The sequence below is a fragment of the Nycticebus coucang genome, chromosome Y (genome assembly GCF_027406575.1).
Source record: "Nycticebus coucang isolate mNycCou1 chromosome Y, mNycCou1.pri, whole genome shotgun sequence".
NCBI lineage: Eukaryota > Metazoa > Chordata > Mammalia > Primates > Lorisidae > Nycticebus > Nycticebus coucang.
This window is the reverse complement of record NC_069805.1, coordinates 17,229,538-17,242,589: the sequence shown is the minus strand read 5'-3', so window position 1 is coordinate 17,242,589 and position 13,052 is coordinate 17,229,538.

The window sequence follows — 13,052 nt, the reverse complement described above, 5'->3', positions numbered from 1 at the left end:
AACCAATTTTTGGATTTATTAATCTGCTGTATAATTTCTTTGTTTTCAATTTCATTTAATTCTTCTTTGATTTAAATTATTTCTTTTCTTCTGCTGGGTTTGTGGTGGGAATGTTCTTTCTTTTCATGTTGCTTAAGATGTCCCATTAAGTTATGAACTTCCTCTCTTCATTTTCTTGAGGATGGCTTGCAGTGCTATAAATTTCCCTCTTACGACTGCCTTTTCAGTATATTAGAGGTTCTGATAATTCACATCTTCATTATTGTTTTGTTCCAAAAATTTGGTGATTTCCTTCTTAATCTCGTCTATAACCCATCTATCCTTCAGCATAAAGTTATTTAGCTTCCGTGTTCTTCTATGGGTATACGAATTCCTGTTGTTATTGAGTTCAAGTTTTATTCTATGATTGAGAAGATGCAAAAACTATTTCTATATATTTTTTAATTTGCGGAGGTTAGATTTGTTGCCCAGGATATGGTCGATTTTGGAGTATGTTCCATGAGGTGATGAGAAGAATTGTGTATTCAGTTTTGTTGGGATTAAATGTTCTGTAGATGTCTGTTAAGTCCAGATGTTGAATGGCTAAGTTTAAATCTAAAAAGTCTTTGCTTTGCTTCTTTTTGGAGGATCTACAAAGCACAGCTAATGGGGTGCTAAAATCTTCAGCTACTGGAACTTGAGAAAATGAAGTTGCTCACGCTGTTAGAGTTTCTCTTATAAATTGAGGTGCATTCTGGTTGGGTGTATAAATATTAATAATTGAAATCTCATCATATTGAGTATTACTTTAACAAATATGAAGTGTCCATCCTTATTCTTCCTTATTTTGATTGGTTTAAAGCCTATTGCATCTGCAAATAGGATTGGAACGCCTGTTTTTTCTGCTTTTCATTTGCCTGGAGTATAGATGACCATCCCTTCACCTTGAGTCTATATTTGCTTTTAATTTAAGAAGTGATTTTTGTATGCAGCAGATATCTGGCTTGAGTTTTTGTATCCAGTCAACCAACCTCTGCCTCTTTAGTGGATCATTTAAACCATTCACATTAATTGAGAATATTGCCTTTCGAGAGTCTTGTGGACATTTTTAATATTTTTGCGACTGTGGAGGTTGGAATTTGATCAAAACTTTTTGGTAGGTTTACTTTTGTGGTGGAGGATTACATGGATCTTTATGGAGGATAGGTCTGAGAATATCCTGGAGAGCTGGTTTAGTCACAGCAAATTTCTTCAACATGTAAATGTCATTAAAGTTTTTAATTTCTCCATCATAAATGAAACTCAATTCAACTGGGTACAGGATCCTGGGTTGAAAGTTATTTTGTTTTAGGAGATTAAAATTCGATGACCATCCCGTTCTAGCTTGAAAGGTTTCAGCAGAGTGATCTGCCGTTATTTTGATATTCTTCCCCTTGAAGGTGATGTTTTTCTTTCATCTTGCTGCTTTCTGAATTTTCTCCTTCACAGCGACTTTAGTGAAATTAATTATGATGTGTCTGGGGGATGTATTCTTTGTGTTGAGTCGTGCTGGAGTTCTGAAACTGTCTACTATCTGAAATACAGAATCTCTTGATGTGTCTGGAAAATTATCTTTCATAATCTCATGCAGAAGAGACTCTGTGCATTCTTCATGGCTTTAGGGGATCACTATAATTCAAATATTGCTTTATTTAGAAATATCCCAGAGCTCTCTGAGAGAGTGATCTGTTGTTGCCCTCTATTTGTCTTTCTCTCTGAGTGTTTGAGATCATTCGAAAGCTTTGTCTTCAATGTCAGAAATTCTTTCTTCTCCTTGCTCCATTTTGTTACTGAGGGATTCTACTGTGTTTCTCAGATATTTGAGGGTTGCAACTTCTTGTCTCAATGTGTGAAAATCTTTGGTCATTTAGTCTTTGAATTCTTTGAATACTTGGGACATCTTTTGGGTTACTGCTTAGAATTCTAATTTGATCTTATTTGCTATCCAGATTCTGAATTTGATTTCTGACATCTCAGCCATTTGTGCATGAGATCTTGTGCTGTGTCCGCCCATTGTTCCTTGGGGGATTTGATCTACTCTGATTGTTCATATTGCCAGAGTTTTTCCTTTGATTTCATCTCATGATTGTTTTTCACGATTTCCTCTATCTGTCCTCAGAGTTGGGGTGGTTTCTTTCCGAAATTAGACCTGGGGGGCTCACCCTATTGTTGCTGAATCTTTGTAGGGATTGACCCTGTGTAGCTATACTAGGGCTGCCCCAGTCATGGAGTTCTAGTTGTGGGAGCAGCTCCAGAGTGTGACACCCCTGGATGCAGCAACAGGGTGAGGGGTGTACACACAGTTCTGCAAGTGCCTTGTGCCCAGTGACTTTGGCACAGAGGGCCCAATGCTCCAGCAGTCTCTGGCCGGGAGAAGGGTTCAGTGCAGAGGCAGGGAGGGCTCCAGAGGGAACACGGTTACCAAGGTCCCTGGCCAGCTGAGTGGGCGGTGTGAAGGTACAGGAGGGAGGACATCATGTTTTGCGGCTCTGTGGTGTAGGGAGGCCCGGTGGGCAAGGTAGCGTTTCCCTGTGCAACTGTTATTGGGGTTTATGTTGGTGCAGCTCTTATGAAGGTCCAGGAGATTGCCAATCGCAGGTCCTGGCATAGCTCTTCTGGAGGTCCGGGAACGCAAAGAATAATTTCTATTTTTTTCTTAATTTGCTGAGGTTAGATTTGTGGCCTAGGGTGTGCTCGATTTTGGAATATGTTTTGTGGGCTGATGAGAAGAATATGTATTTAGTTTTGTTGGAATGAAATGTTCTGTAGATGTCTGTGAAGTCCAGATCTTGAATGGTTAAGTTTAAATCTACAATTTCTTCACTTAGCTTCTTTTGGAGCATCTATCCGGTACTGCTAAAAGGGTGTTGAAATCTACAACTACTATGGAACTGGAGATAATCAAGTTGCTAATGTCTGTTAGAGTTACTCCTATAAATTGTGGTGCATTCTGTTTGGGTGTATAAATATTAATAATTGAAATCTCATAATATTGAGTATTACTCTTAACAAATATAAAGTGTCCATCCTTATCCTTCCTTATTTCAGTTGGTTTGAATTCTATTGCATCTGTGAATAGGATTGCAAAGCCTGCTTTTTTCTGCTTTCCATTTGCCTGAAGTATAGATGGCCATCCCTTCACCTTGAGTCTATGCTTGTCTTTGAATGTAAGGTGAGATTCTTGTATGCAGCAGATATTTGGCTTGAGTTCTTGCATCCAATCGGCCAACCTTTGCCTCTTTGGAGGACAATTTAAACCAATTACCTTAATAGAGAATATTGATAAGGCTTTTGAGAGTCCGGTGGACATTTTTAAACCTTATGGGGCTTTGTAAGTTGGAATTTGATCAAAACTTTCTGGGTGGATTTACTTTTTGTGTTGGAGGATTATTCTGGTCTTTTTGGAGGATAGACCTGAGAATATCCTGGAGAGCTGGTTTAGTCATGGCAAATTTCTTCAACATGTGAAAGTCATTAAAGTATTTAATTTCTCCATAATAAATGAAACTCAGTTTTGCTGGATACAGTATTCTGGGTTGAAAGTTATTTTGTTTTAGGAGATTAAAGTCCATGACCATCCTCTTCTAGGTTGAAAGGTTTCAGCAGAGAAATCTGCAGTTATTCTAATATTCTTTCCCTTGTAGGTAATATTTTTCATTCGTGTGGCTGCTTTCAGAATTTTCTCCTTCATATTAACTTTAGTGAAATTGATTATGATGTGTCTCGGGAATGTCTTATTCAGCTTGAGTCATGCTGGAGTTCTGAAACAGTCTGAGAGATGAATTTCAGAATCTCTTGGCGTGTCTGGAAAGTTCTCTTTCATAATCTCATGCAGAATAGACTCTGTGCCATCTATAGACACTTCATCACTTTTGGGACTCCCTGTAAGATGAATATTGGTTTTCATCAAATTATCCCAGAGCTCTCTGGGAGAGCGATCTTTTTTTGCCCTCCATTTCTCTTCCTATTTGAGAGTTTGGGAGCATTCAACAGCTTTGTTTTCAATGTCAGAAATCCTTTCCTCTGCTGGCTCCATTCTGTTACTAAGGGATTCTACTGTGTTTCTCAGATATTTGAGGGTTGCAACTTCTTGTCTCAATTTGCCAAAATCTTTTGTCATTTGGTCTTTGAATTCATTGAATTCTTGGGACAACTTTGGGTTACTGCTTGGAATTCTAATTTGATCTCATTTGCTATGCAGATTCTGAATTTGATTTCTGATATCTCAGCTTTCGTTTGTGCTTGGGATCTTGTGCTGTGTCTGCCTCATTGTTCATTGGGGGAGTTGATCTATTCTGATTATTGATGTTGCCAGAATATTTCCATTGATTTTACCTCATTATTTTTTTTTCACTTTTGCCTCTGGCTGTACTCAGAGTTGGGAAGGTGACTCTCCAATATTAGACCCCAGCATGATCACTTTATGGTTGCTGGATATTTGTGGGCAGTGACCCTGTGTAGCTCCTCTGGGGCTTCCCCACCCAGGGATTTCTGGTTGTGGAAACAGTTCTAAGCGTGAATCACCCAGATCCATCAACAAGATGGGGGGGGGTGTTGCACACTATTCTTGGAATGCCCAGCACCCAGCAACTTTGGCATAGAGGGCCGAAGGTTCCAGCAGTCTCTGGCCAAGAGAAGGGCTCTGTGCAGAGGTAGGGAGGACTCCTGATGGTACATGGTTACCACATACCCTGGCGAGACCAGCAGGCTTGTGCAGAGGCAGGGAAGGTACACGTTGGAGGATGCAGAGTTGTGCGGCTCCCGAAGTTACTGGTCAGGGAGTGCAGAGGCCTGTCGTGTGTGGGTTGGAGTTCTCAGTAGCTCTTACTGGGGTCTGGGTGGGTGCCGATGGAGGGTCATGGGTCATGGCACAGCTCTTCTGGAGGTCTGGGCAGGTGCCAGACACGGGTCACAGTGCAGCTCTTACTGGGGTCTGAGCAGGCTCAGATCGTGGGTGGCAGGTAGCAGCAGAGCTCTTAATGTGTTCCGGTTGAGTGCAAATTGTGGGTCACTGCACAGCTCTTACCAGGGTCGAGAGGGTGAGGATCGTGAGTCACAGTTGTGGGTAGTGGGCAGCTCTTCCAGAGGTCAAGTGGCACCGAACACGTATCACAGCACACCTCTCATGGAGGTCTGGCAGGCACAGATCGCATGTCGCAACGCAGATCTTCTGGATGTTTGGTAGGTGCCGATCACAAGTCCCCTCCCAACTCTTTCATAGGATTGGTGGGTGCTGATCCAGAAGGGACATTTCTTAAACTGATAGAGGCCATCTACAGCAAACCCACAGCCAGTATCATTGAATGAAGATAAGTTGAAATTATTTCCACTTAGATCAGAAAAAAAGCAAGGTTGCCCATTGTCTCTATTGCTCTTTAATATTGCAATGAAAATTTTAACTATTTCAATTAGAAAAGAAAAGGTGATAAAGAGTATCCGTGTAGGGTTAGAAGAGATCAATCTTTCGCTCTTCCCAGATAATATAATTGTATATCTGAAAAAACACCAGAGATTCTACTATAAAACGCTTAGAAGTGATCAAGGAATACAGCCGCGTCTCAGATTACAAAATCAATGCTCGTAATTTGGTAGCCTTTATAGATATCAACTATAGTCAAGCTGAAAGAACAGTTAAGGACTCTATTCCATTCACAGTAGTGCCAAAGAAGATGAAATATTTGGGAGTTTATCTAACAAAGAACGTGAAAGACCTCTATAAAGAGAACTAAAAAGCTCTAAGAAAAAAATAGATGAAGATATTAACAAATGGAAAAATATACCATGCTTATGGCTGAGAAGAGTCAACATTGTTAAAATGTGCATACTAACAAAAGCAATATACAATTTTAATGCAATCCCTATTAAAGCTTCAAGGTCATAATTTAAATATCTCAAAAACATAATAATTCTTTGGCTCCACCGCACCGCTGCAGCCCAAGCCTCCAAGGGTACATGTGAGGCTTGGCAAATGTGGAATGTAAATGTCTTGGCAAAGTAACTAAGAAAATGCCAGGAGGGCTATGTCAACTAATGAGATGAAAATGCGTCAAATATCCTATGAACCAAGTGTATGGTGCCCCATGATCATATTGATGTACACAGCTATGATTTAATTAAAAAAAAAGAGAAAAAACATAATAATTATTTTTATATGCTATTATAAAATACCTCAAATATACAAGACATTACTCAGAAATAAATGCAAAGCAGAAGGAATGCTGCATAGTATTCCATGGTGTATATATACCACAATTTATTAATCCATTTGTGGATCGATGGGCACTTGGGCTATTTCCATGACTTAGCAATTATGAATTGGGCTGTAATAAACATTCTGGTACAAATATCTTTGCTATAATCTGATTTTATTGTCTTCTGGGTCTATATCAAGTATGAAAATTAGAGGATTGATTGGCAGCTCTATTGGTGGCACATTTCTTAAACTGATCAAAACTATCTATGACCAACCAATAGCTAATATTTTACTGAATGGAGTAAAACTGAAAGCTTTTCCTTTTAGAATTGGAACCAGGCAAGGTCGTCCTCTGTAACCATTACTATTCAACAAGGTGTTGGAATTTCTAGCCAATGCAATTAGGCAACACAAGAAAATACCGGGCAGCCAATGGGAGCACAGGAGGTCAAATACTCCCTCTTTCCTGATGATACAGACTTAAACTTAGAGAACCCTAAGACTCAACCACAAAATTCTTGGGAGTCATTAAAAAAAATACAGTAATGTCTCAGGATATAAAATCAATTTCTACAAGTCAGTTGCCATTGTATTCACCAACAACAGCCAAGATGTGTGGATAATGAAGCATGCAACTTCCTTGTCCACAGCCCTCCCCCCAAAATGAAATAATTAGGAATATATCACAGAAAATAGGTGAAGGACTTCTATAAAGAAAATTATGAAAAACTACGAAAGGGAATAGCAGAGAACTTTAACAACAGAACATACCATGCTCATGGCTGGGAAAAATCAACATTGTTAAAATGTTTATACTTCCCAGAGCAATCCACATATTCAACACCATCCCTATTAAAATACCAACATTCTGTTTTTATCGCCTGGAAAAGAATGATTCTGTGTTTTGTATGGAAACAGAAAACACCCTGTATAGCTAAGGCAGTTCTTAGTAATAAAAACAAAGCCTAAGGCATCGCATACCATATTTTAGGCTGTACCACAAGGCCATAGTGGTCAAAATCCGCATGGCACTGGCATAAAAATAGAGACATAAACATTTGGAATCAAATAGAAAAGTAAGAAATGAAACCTATCAGTTACAACCAAATAATCTTTGATAAACCAAAGAAGAACATCCACTGGGGTATGACAAGCTATTATTAAATGGTGCTGGAGAACTAGATATCCACATGCAAAAAATTGAAACTGGACCCGCACCCTTCTCCACTTACAAAAATTGATTAAAGATGGATAAAATATTTACATTTAAGGCATGAAATGATAAAATCCTGAAAAAAAAAGAGTAGAGAAAACATGGAAGACATCGACCTCAGGAACGACTTTATGAAGAAGAATGCCATGGCAAAGCCAATAACACCAATAATAAGCAAATGGGATTTAAGTAAACTGAAAAACTTCTGTATAGCATAGGAGACAACAACTAAAGCATATGGACACCCTACCCAATGGGAAAGGGTATTTGCATATTTTGAATCAGACAAAAGCTTAATAATTGGGATCTATACAGAATTTAAATTAATTCACAAATATAAAACAAGTTTATACATCATTGGGCGAGAGAGATGAACAGACTCTTCTCTTAAGAAGACAGATGAATGGCTAGCAAACACATCAAAAAAATCTTCATCATCCCTAATTATTAGAGAAATGCAAATTCAAACCACAATGAGAGGTAGGCAACTGTGGCTCAAAGGACTAGAATGCTAGACCCATATGCCAGACGTGGTGGGTTCAAACCCAGCCCGGCCAAAACTGAAACAAACACACACACACACACACACACAAACAAACAAAAAAGCCCTGAGATATCATCTAAACCCAGTGAGAATGGCCTGTATTACAAAATCTCAAAACTGCAGATGCTGATTTGGATGTGGACAGAAATGAGAAACATATACTTTTAAACTGCTGGTGGGACTTCAATCTAATGCCAACTTTTTGGAAGGAAGTATGGAGTAATCTCAAGGAACACAGTTTAGACCTCCCGTTGAATTCTGCAATAACATTACTGAGCATCTATCTAGATGGAAAACAAAAACAAAAACATTTTATTATACAGATACTTGTCTAGACTGTTTATCACAGTTCAATTTACAATCACTGAAATTTGGAAAGAGCCAAAATGCCCCTCAAACCAGGAATGGATTGACAAGCTGTCATATATGTACACCATGGAATACTGTTCAGCCATCAAAGTTATTTTGCAGGATTTGTATAAACCTGGATGGAGGTGGAACACATTGTACTTGGTGAAGCATCACAGGAAGCATAAATTCTATGTATACAACTTTGATATGAGGACAATTAATGACAATTAATGAGATGGTGGGGCATTGGGGGAAGGGGAGAGAAGACAAAGAGAGAAGGAAGAAGGTGAAGGAAAGTAAAAGAAAAAAATGAAAAGAAAATAGTGAATAATTCTCACATAAATTGAATTTAATTTTGATCAAAGTACATTACTTGAACATCACTTTTTAATTCAACTTGTTAATATGTTTTTTAAGATATTGTGTCCTCATTGATAAATAAAGTATATTTCTATTTTCATAATAATATGTTTTTTATTTTCAATTTCAATATCAGGTGGATCTTAATGAAGTAGAATGATTTTGATGTATTTCTTCTTCTTTATTGTCTAAAGATTTAGCATGGTCTGTTTTTTACAATTATGTTTTATTTTTATTTATAAATTTCGGTTGTCTAATTTTAGAGAGTATGGGGGAAAATAAGAAGTTAATTGACTTCAGGTGGAACTTCAGACTCAAAGCATTTGACGATAGACATACTCTTTTTTGACTGTGAATGTTACGTTTCTTGCATTATTATCATTCTTATTATCGCTCCATAAAAAATAAACTAAAAAATAACAACTCTATTTAGGTATAATTCAGACACTCCACAATTCACTCATTTCAAGTACAGAGTTAAAGAGTACTCAAAGTGTCCAGTGGTGTACACCATAACTGCAATGATTTGTCATGATCGTGGGAAACATCAGCCTTCTTGGAGTGTTCCAACATTCGTGTACTCTGTGTGAGGTGTGTAAAATATTTTAGTTTCTTGGCCACTTAGAAAATAGAAGAGCTATGTTGGGCTACAAGTTAAATACAGAATCACTAATGAAACATGATAAGCAACTAAATGATCCACACATAATTGTGGTGATATCTGCCACCATGAATATGCAAAACTGTCCTTACATAATCCGTATGTGTCACTGTGGCCTGAGGATTGGACACTCCTCAATGACCTTGATAAGGTCACTTTTAAGTAGACCTCAATGACATTCTGTGCACATGAGTACAATATTTGGTTCTTCTGAGAGGCCAAGGTGGGCTGATCGTGTGAAATCAGGTGTTGGAGACAAGGCTGAGCAACAGCAAGATACCCTCAGCAATTATCACACTCCCAGATTGTACTCAAATACAAAAGGTTGTCAAGGGTTTTGGCCCCGGCCTTTAGTTCTTGCAACTCCAGAGGCTTACGTAGGAGGATCCCTTCAACCTGACTTGGATGTTGCTGTATGCTAGGCTGATGCCATGACACTGTAGCATGGGCAACAGAGTGACAGTCTGTCTCATAATAAAAGACAAAACAAAAAAAACAACAAAGAATGAAAGGAATAAAAATTTCTGGGACTAGTTTCCAAGAGTTGAAGTACAAGGAGAGATTAGTAGGCAGATATGCCACGAAAGCTATGTTAACTAGTGTGATGAAAATGTGTCAAATGGTGTATGAACCAAATGTATGGTGCCCCATTATCATACTAATGTACACAGCTCTGATTTAATAAAAAATAAATAAATAATAGAATATGGGACTTCATAAAGGGAGAGATTTATTGTGAACCCTGGGAAGGGAATGAGCCAGAACAAATGGATTTGGTATTGATTCCTAAGGTGAAGTGAAAGGGAGGGGTCCTCCAGATATGCTGGATCTCTGGACTCAGACTGATGGGGGTAATGGAATATTGGTCCAGACTGAAGAATCCAAAGATAAGAGGGTTGGATATTCTCCAGATGTTTTGCATATGAAAAGCCTGTTTTCAGTCAAGAATTCACTGTGTGGGCAGTATCCAGTTACTACAAAAATCTAGGAGATCAAAGGGTCAGAGTTAGGTAAAATCCAAAGGGTTGATTACTATGAAACTAATGTATGGCTTTCATATGAAAGCTATAACTCAGTTATAACCTAAGAATATGGGGAAGAGAGAGAGGGAGGGGAGGGAAAAGGAGGATGGGCAGAGGGAGGGTGATTGGTGGGATTACACCTGCAGTGCATCTTAGAAGGGTGCATGTGAAACTTGGTAATTGTAGAATATAAATGTCTTACCACAATAACTAATAAAATGCCAGGAAGGCTATGTTAACCAGTGCGATGAAAATGTGTCACACGGCCTATGAAACCAGTGTATGGTGCCCTGTGATCACATTAAGGTACACAGCTATATTTAATAAATAAATTAAAATAAAATAAAATAACATTAATGTGCCACTATGCACATTAATTATACTCCTCAGTGTTCTAATTAGAAATAAGGCTTTCTTTTATTAAATGATTTTTCTGCATCTATGGAGAGGATTATATGATCTTTGATTTTGCTTCTCTTGATATGGTGAATAACGTTTATAGACTTGAATACGTTAAACCACCCTTGCATCCCTGGGATAAAACCTACTTCATCATGATGTATGAATTTTGTGAAGATCGGCGGTAATTTATTGGCTAAGATTTTGTTGAGAATTTGTGCATCTATATTCATTAGTGAAATTGGTCTTAAATTCGTTCTTTTAGCTTGGTATTTTCCTGGTTTTGTTATCAAGGTGACATTTGCTTCATAGAAAGTGTTGGGGAAGATTTCTTCCTCTTCCGTTTTTGGAATAATTTCTACAGTATAAAAGTAATCTCTTTTTTGAATGTTTGATATAACTCTGTTGTGAAGCCAGGGCATTTTTTTTTGGGGGGGGGGGAGGTTTTTTATTGTTTCTTTTATCTCAGTGCTTGAAATTGGTCTCTTCAGGAGATCTATTTTATCTGGGCTAAGTCTGGGGAGAGACTGTGACTCCAAGACTGATCCATTTCCTTCGCATTTTCAAATTTCTGGGCCAAAAGTTTCTGGTAGTATTCAGAAATAGTCTCTTGTATCTCTGGGTCATCAGTTACCATTTTCCCTATATCATTTTCATAGAGGGTAGTGGAGATTTTACTTTTTTGTTTCTAGTTTGTCTGGCCGAATGTTTATCTATTTTATTTATTAAAACAAACAAACAAACAAAAAATCTCCTTAGGTGGGGCCTATGGTTCAAAGAAGTAGGGCGCTGGTTTCATATATCAGAGGTGTTGTGTTCAATCCAAGCCCTGGCCCAAAGCTGCAAAAAAAAAAAAAAAAAAAAAAATCCTTGTTTCATTAATTTTCTCAATGATTTCTTTTCTTTTCAGTTTCAGTCATGTCTGATTTAAATTTGGATATTTCTTTTCTTCTTCTGTGTTTGGGTTTATATTTTTCTTCTTTTTCCAATTTCCTAAGATGTCTTGTGAATTTGTTGATGCGCTCTCTTTATGTTTTTCAAATGTAGGTTGTAAAGCGATACATTTTTCTCTCAGGACTGCTTTTCCTGTATCCCACAGATTTTTGTTTCTTGTGTCTTTATTGTTGTTATACTCAAGCAAGTTAATTAGTTCCTTTATTATTTCTTCCTGCACCCAATTTTCATTCAGCTTAAGGTTGTTTAACTTTCATGCCTTTGTGTGAGTTTGAACATCTTTGTTGGAGTTCAGTTCTAATTTTAGAACATGAAAAGTAAAATTTCAATTCTTTTGATTCTGTTGAGGTTTGTTTTGTGTCGTAGTATATTATCAATTTTAAAGAATGTTCCATAGGATGATGAGAAGAATATACATTCTTTATCTTTGAGATAGAGTTTTCTATATACATTTATCAAGCAAAGTTGTTTTTGGGTCTCATTTAAATCTCAAATATCTTTGTTTCATTTCTGTTCAGAGGATCTTCCCAGCTCTGAGAGAGGGGTGTTTAAGTTCTCTGTTATCATAGTGTTATATGATATCATAGGTCTGTAAAGAATCTGGGAGCATTTAAATTGGTTGGAGAGATATTTAGAAGTGAAATGTCTTCTTGTTGTATTTTTTCCCTTGGTCAATATGAAGTGACCATCATTGTTTTTTCTACTTTACTTGCATTAAATCCACGTTTATCTGAAAATAAGATTGTAACCCCTGCTTTCTTCTGATTCCTTTTGCCTGAAAAATTGTATTCCAACACTTAGCTCTGGGTTTTAATTCGTCCTTGCACATGAGGTGTGTTTCCAGCAGACAGCTAATAGATGGATCTTGTTTTTTATTCCAATCAGCAAATTCATGCCTTCTCAGTGGGAAATTGAAATCCATTGACATTTATTGAGATGATTGATAAGTGTGGTAGCATTCCATTCATATTATTTTTTGAAAGTCCACTGCTTAGTTTTGTCTTTTGCATCATTGTGGAAGAGAGATTCTGTCCTTTCTGGGTGTTTACTTCACTGAAGGTCCATTGTCATGGTCAGTGTGTAGAACAGGTTGAAATATTTGTTGTTATTTCCTTTAAACAGATGCTCTGAACAGAAATTAACAAGAACAAAAGCTGGTCTTGCTGTCGCCAATTTCCTCAATGTTTGCAAATCAGTAAAATGTTTGATTTATCTGTCAATTTTAAAGCTTGGATTAGTGGGATATAGAATTCTGGGCTGGAAATTGTTCTGTTTAAGTAGATTAAAGCTAGATTGCCATTGCCTTTCGGCTTGAAATGTATCATTAGAGAAGTCCG